The sequence below is a fragment of the Eufriesea mexicana genome, unplaced genomic scaffold (assembly GCF_001483705.2).
Source record: "Eufriesea mexicana isolate 0111107269 unplaced genomic scaffold, ASM148370v2 scaffold2783, whole genome shotgun sequence".
Lineage (NCBI taxonomy): Eukaryota > Metazoa > Arthropoda > Insecta > Hymenoptera > Apidae > Eufriesea > Eufriesea mexicana.
In genome coordinates, this window is record NW_016910838.1 from 146,803 (window position 1) to 154,276 (window position 7,474).

The following is a 7,474-nucleotide window of genomic DNA, read 5'->3' on the forward strand; positions in this document are numbered from 1 at the left end:
TCCTGATCGTCCACTGAAATACGAAATTGCACGGTTTCAGACGATTCTTAACGATGCAGGTATTCACCTGTGGCCCTGTTATTGTTTTCCTTTAATCGGTGTTCCGTTTCGCGACGTTCCGAACAGGAGTTTCGATCGTGACCCGTGGAATTTGCAGGAAGAATTTCGCGTTGCTGAATTTTGCTCGTTTATTTTTTTACTCACCTGTGGTTTCTTTAATGCCAGCCCTGTAGTACTTTCGCAGACACACTTCCTACTTATTCAACTGGTGAGCTAATGCAAACGATTCATCCTGATCGTTTACTGAAATACGAAATTGCACGGTTTCGGGCGAGCCACGTCGATGCAAGTATTCACCTATGGCTTTGTTATTGTTTTCCTTTGATCGACGTTCCGTTTCGCGAGGTTCGAGAGGAGTTTCGTGTCTGTGAAATTTTGGAGGAAGAATTTTTCTCAGTTGTTTTTTAGTCACACGTGACTTCGTTAATAACACCGCTGGGAAAAAATTTTCGCTCAAATACTTAGACGAGACGAAATTACTTTTATTTTATTTTATTTTATTTTATTTGTTTATGCGGGATTAACCCGTTAGAAAAATTGCAAGAAAATGATTAGAGCGAGGTATAAAGTTAGTGATAACAATTAAAAATAAAAATAAAAGAAAAAGAAAAATAGAAATAAAAATATACAAATATACAAACAGATGAGATATGTATAAGTATAAAAAGAGAAAAAAATATTTTTTTACAGAGATACGATGTAGTAGCTGTTTTATAGAATGAAGAGATTGGCTGAATATATCTAAGGTAGGATAAGTGTTGTTAACGTTAATAATCATTCTATTTGTGGGTCATGGGAATTCAAAATTCCTGGCTATAAACGCGTGAGCAACTAATAACAAAGATCGTTAGGAGTATTAGGAGTATGAGGTGTTACGTGTCTCGTGTGGCAGTCGCGAATTATATACACAGTGTTCAAATAGTACAGAATAGTACACAACAGTGTTAGAATAGTACAGATTAGTATACAAAGACAGAGATCACCAATCACTTACTCGATAACGACGAATAGAATTGCGAAATTTAATGTGCACGCTAAAAACTTGTTACATCTCTGAACAACTCTACCATCTGATAATCATCATACACGTCATTGTGATATCACGACGACCAACATATTTAACGTCATATACGTCACATTGACATCGCAATGATATTCGCATTCCATATCGTAATGTCATCATCAACTACAAAACTTGTATCATTATAGTCTCCATCATGATATCATCGACATCAAAAATATGATCATGGTGCTATTGTCGACATCGTATCCGTCATCGAGATATTATCATAACCATCATACTCATCAACGTGATAGCATGACGACCATAATATTCGACGCCATATACGTCATATTGACATCGCAATGATATTCGCATTCGATATCGTAATATCATCGTCAGTTACAAAATTTGTATCATTGTAGTTTTCATCATGATATCATCATCGACATCAAAACTATGATCATGGTGTTGTCGTCGACATTATCATAACCATTATACTCGTCATTGTGATACCATGAGGACCATCATATTCATTGTCATAAAAATTATGATATAGTTACATTTATATTCGTTGTAATGTCATCATCAACAACATAACTAGTATCATCACATTCTCCATTATCATAAACATCATATTCGTCATCGTGATACCATGACGACCATCATATTCATTGTCATAAAAATTATGATATAATTATATTTATATTCATTATAATGTCATCATCGACAACACAACTAGTATCATCACATTCTCCATTATCATAACCATCATACTCGTCATTGTAATACCATAATGACCACCATATTCATTATAATAAAAATTGTAATTACATAATTATATTTATATTCGTTATCATAATGTCATCATCAACACCACAACCAGTATCAACACATTCTCCATTATCATAAACAGTCATACTCGTCATCGTGATACCATGACGACCATCATATTTAATATCATAAAAATTATAATGACATAATTATATTTATATTCGTTATCATAATGTCATCATCAACACCACAACCAGTATCAACACATTCTCCATTATCATAAACAGTCATACTCGTCATCGTGATACCATGACGACCATCATATTTAATATCATAAAAATTATAATGACATAATTATATTTATATTCGTTATCATAATGTCACCATCAACGCCACAATCAGTATCAACACATTCTTCATTATCATAACCATCATACTCGTCATCGTGATACCATGACGACCATCATATTCAATATCATAAAAATTATAATGACATAATTATATTTATATTCTTTATTATAATGTCATCATAACCTCGATACTCGCCATCGTGATACCATTTGACCATTATATTCATTATCATAAAAATTGTAATTACATAATTATATTTATATTCTTTATTATAATGTCATCATAACCTCGATACTCGCCATCGTGATACCATTTGACCATTATATTCATTATCATAAAAATTGTAATTACATAATTATATTTATATTCATTATCATAATGTCATCATCAACGTCGAAACTAGTATCACCACATTCTCCATCGTGGTATCATCATCGTCATAAGAACCGTGATCATCGTACCTCGACTGGTACACATATACCAGAATATACTCACCAATAGAAGTTCCAAACAGCCCCATACTCTATCCACCAAAAGTCACCCCAAATAATCGAAAATCTCGATAACATAATAACCCAAAGAACCACTTCTAAACTGGTCGAAATAAAATAACTTCACGCTACTTCGCATTCCCATTCACGCGAACTTCAAGCACCTCACCTACCCAACTTCTCCCGCGCACCCATCCCAAAACCACTTCCATATTCCAAGGCTGCGTCGAAGGATCATTAACATCGCTTAAACCGAAGCACGCCAAAAGTACAACAGAGTTACTTTCCAGGGAACCTAGCATTTCGGGTATAGACGTCATTACCAAATTACACGGCGGTTACTCGGTCGGTTTCATTGTGCAAGAGCAAGACGCGAGCGTTTCCGAGCGTTCGGCATGCAAAGCCGTTTGACACGGCGAAAGCCACCCTTTAATTAAGAACGTCGTTATAACGGTTGTAAAACTGACCTTAAAACCGAAACATCGTCGACGTCGCCTGTTAGGAATTACGCTCGCGGTCGCGCGATGCTTCGCGCGTGTCCCGCAACGAGCGTGTATACGCTCCAACGGGCAGCACGAGTGTCTTATTAACGTTGAAAAACGATGATCGCGTATCGTGCACGTGGCGAGCACCTGTCGCTATGCATCGCAAGGAAAGAGAACCCGGAACTGGAGCGCGCGGGGACCAAGATGGCGCGAGGACCAAGCGGGAACTTCGTATTCCTTCCATATTCCACCAGACCAGCGTTGACTTTCGTGTGCCATGTTTGATATTGTGAAATAGACACCTTTTTCCAATTGAAAATATAGTACTGTGTATAGCAATCTAAGCGGTACTACATCCATCGGATTAATCTAAGTTCTACAGCAATTGTCACCAGAGATATTGACAAATGACAATATAGTACTGGTTATAGCAATCTAAACAGTACCACATTCATTGGATTATTCTATTCACTGATCACCATAGTTCTACGGCAATTCTAAAATGGTCAATGGATAGATCAAATATTGTTAAAGATATTGATAATTGACAATACAGTACTCAGTACAGCCATCAACGCAGTACTGTAGCCGTTGTATTAATCTGTTCACTGATGATTTCAATTCTGTAACATTTCTGGAATGATAAAAGGTTCAATCGATTATAGTTGGAGACATCAACAACTGATAATACAGCACTGAGTACAACTATCAACGCAATACTGTAGCAGTTGTGTTAATATGCTCACTGATGATTCAAATTCTATAACGTTTCTATAATGTTCATAGGATAAATCAATTATAGCTGGAGACATCAACAATTGACAATACAATAATGAGTATAGCCATTATTGCAGTACTACAGCCATTGTATTAACCTATTCTATGATCATCGATGTTATATTGCACTTCTTGTATGATCAGTGGATAGATCAATTATCGCTAGAGGTATTGACAAATGACAATATAGTACTGGGTATAGCCATCTACACATTACTACAGCCATTGTATTAGCCCAGCCACTTATCATCTAACTCTACAGCAATTCTAGAACGATCAATTGACAGATCTAATATCTATTGCACTAATCGTGACATAGCTTCGTTTACTAGGAGCACTCGTCATTTTACGTCTTTTGACATTTTCCTGCGATTGTTACTTGGAAAATGAGGTGTGCACTGAGCCTTTGACTACAGTGCCCAGTATGAGATCGCAACATTATTGAGTGTAATAAAATAATACTAAATATATTACATAATGTTGATTGAGAGTTGATTGAGAAAATGTCGTGACATAAATGATCGTCACATTTTCTGTGAATAAAATTGTTAATTCTTCAAATAATTACTCATCAGGACAAACCATATTGTCGATCCCGTACCCAGGTAAAACACGATGGCACCTTGACGCTTTATCATCATATACCTCAAGTACCTGAAGTTATAGGGGAATAATTCAGTTCGTTTTTCCGTTTGCAACCCCTACTCTTATACCACAAATTCGAAAACTCTATCCAATTACAAATTACATAGCCCTGCCAAGGGTTTGCATAAAGGCTAGATCTATTAGCTCGTAGAATATAGAAAACACGCGATAACAAGACAGGTGCACAGTCCACTTACAATCTCGAAACCAAACACAATCTCCTGAAAGAACCGTCCGTCACTAATCATCGTTAAGCAAGAACAACCTATTGACGATATACACATAAACTAAAAGATTAGACTAACAACTGATCTATGATTGCACAGTCGACCAACATTCTCACGTACTTTCTTCGACCATGCACACCTAAATCCGCCTAAGACTCTCTCTGACCGACTCTCGCAAACTGTTCTAAGACTGCCTAAAGATTGGCAAGAAACACGCGATAGCAAGATAGAAACACAGTCCACTTAGTATTTCGAAGTTAACCCTTTCGCTACGACGGGTATCATCGCGAAGTCTCTCCCGTAGAAGCGTCGTGCCAATGATGGAAACATTACTATCGTGAAGTCTTTAGCATTCGAGGCCAAGTCATTCGAGGGAAAAAGAAAAGGGGAGGAAAGCTAGACCATTGCAATAGCGTTTGCAATTATTTGCGAAGTGGAAAGGTAGCACTTTACTTAATTTTTACTCGATTTTCGTGACCGGTGACTATAGTCTCCCGTCGTGTGTAGATGGCGTCTCGTGGCTGGTGACTATTGTCACCCGTAGTAGCGAAAGGGTTAAACGCAATCTCCTGAAAGAACCCTCCGTCACTAATCGTCATCAAGCAAGATGGACCTAAGTAGTGACGAGATACAAAAATCATTACATTAACGAAGAGATTATGATTTCCTAATAACATTAAAATTTTAATATCTCCTGAACTAATGATTTTGTAACCTAAATAGGTGATACTATTTTACAGAGAATATCAAATTGCATCAACTGAGGCGATCAAAAGTATAGGATTTTATTTAAAGAAACGTTAATGATCTTCATATGTTCTCTACGCGTCCACCTACAAGAAAATTAATATTATCAAATTGTGCCACGAGTTAAACCATTGAACTTCATTTGAAACATTCTTCGCTACGTGTAATAATAATGAAATCTTTATACCTGGCCAGCATAGTGCTACACGACTTAAACCAGCAGACCCTATCAATAGAATATGCATTCTTGTAAACAATTTCTCATCAAACCTTCAATTTTTTGGCAATAGTATTTCTTCGTTTGAAAACCAGATCTTAAATCTGTAAGCAAATTGTTTATATCGGCTATATCGTCATTTGTACCATATGTTACCTATATTCTTTCTCTCTCTAACAAACTGATGCATTTTTACTTTTTGTTTATACACTAATGGGTTCTATTACCTGTAAATTATTATTAAATAAATAAATAAATATATAAATATAAATAATGTTATACTATATTATACAATAAAATGAATATTTATTAATAATTATTCAGTAAATTAATTCGCAAATTAATAATTTAAACATATTAATATTGTACGCATGTGTGTAAACATGTTTTAATATTTATTTATGTTTTATTCATTTATATTATGATGTAAAAATAGTTTTGCAGAGTAATAGAAAATATCTGTTTAATTTTCATTGCTGAAATCAGAGTACTTTTATATGTACATAACCTATATTCTTTCTATCTCTAACAAAATGATGTATTTTTATTTTTGTTTATACATTAATGGGTTCTACTACCCGTAAGTTATTATTAAATAAATAAATAAATAAATAATAGCACATCGAATAAAAAGAATCTCACAAAGATTCCATCCTCGACCTAAAATCTGTTCTGCTTATGATCACTAGCTTTTAATCTTCGCGAATTATCGATTCCCATTATTAAATTTTCCAAAAACATTTTCTCTTCCATCCTGAAGTACAGTTCGTGCTACAAATGACATTTTCGAAATTCAAATTCCACCGGTATAAGATATAAGAACGAAACTTAAGGGTGTTGGTGCAGCAAGACCAACCCCTGTGCGGTGGATACAGCCTGCTCGTTTTCAACGGACCAGCCAAATGGATTCTCGGCCGGGTAAAGTTTGCCGGGTTACGCTCCATTGTGTTACCCTCCTTTTGTCTCGTTCGAGACTTGCCCGCGACTCGATTAACTCTTACGCGAACGCGTGTATCTTCCTCTGGAATCTAATTACTTTCCCGCGAAGGGGCACGTGACGACACGTTGAGCAAAGAAGGTCCGTCGTTTCACGCGTTTCACGCGACGGTCTTATTCTAGGGGTGGGTTTAGTTTTTAGGGTGGTTTTTGGTGGTCCGGTTGTGTTGGGGATGGTTTGGGTTGATTGGTGGATAGGAGGAATTGGAAAGGTGACGTTTCTTTGTAGCTCATGTTTGCTAATGGATTTTAACACTAGATTTATGGAACCCGTCAATTTGACGGAAGGGTTGATACTATTATACGATGGTAACAGATTTAGTTAACTTATATTAAGGCTGTTAATATAATATATAATTGTTTGTAAATTGAAATAATTGTTAAAAATAATGCACGTGGTTTCCTTTACCTGTTAATTTGACAGGTGTCAAAATTAATTATTTAAAAATATTAATTATTAAATATATTTTATTTTATTAATTTTATTAAAAATATATTAATATTAAATAATTATTTAGAAATAGGTATACACCTAGTGTTAAAGAGGGTTTAAAAAGGCTTGAGATGTGTGGGGGTTGAATTGTGTAGATTATATATATATGTAAGTATGCAGTCTATGGTATGATATTGTATAAATTGAAATAATTGTTAAAAATAATGCACGTGGTTTCCTTTACCTGTTAATTTGACAGGTGTCAAAATTA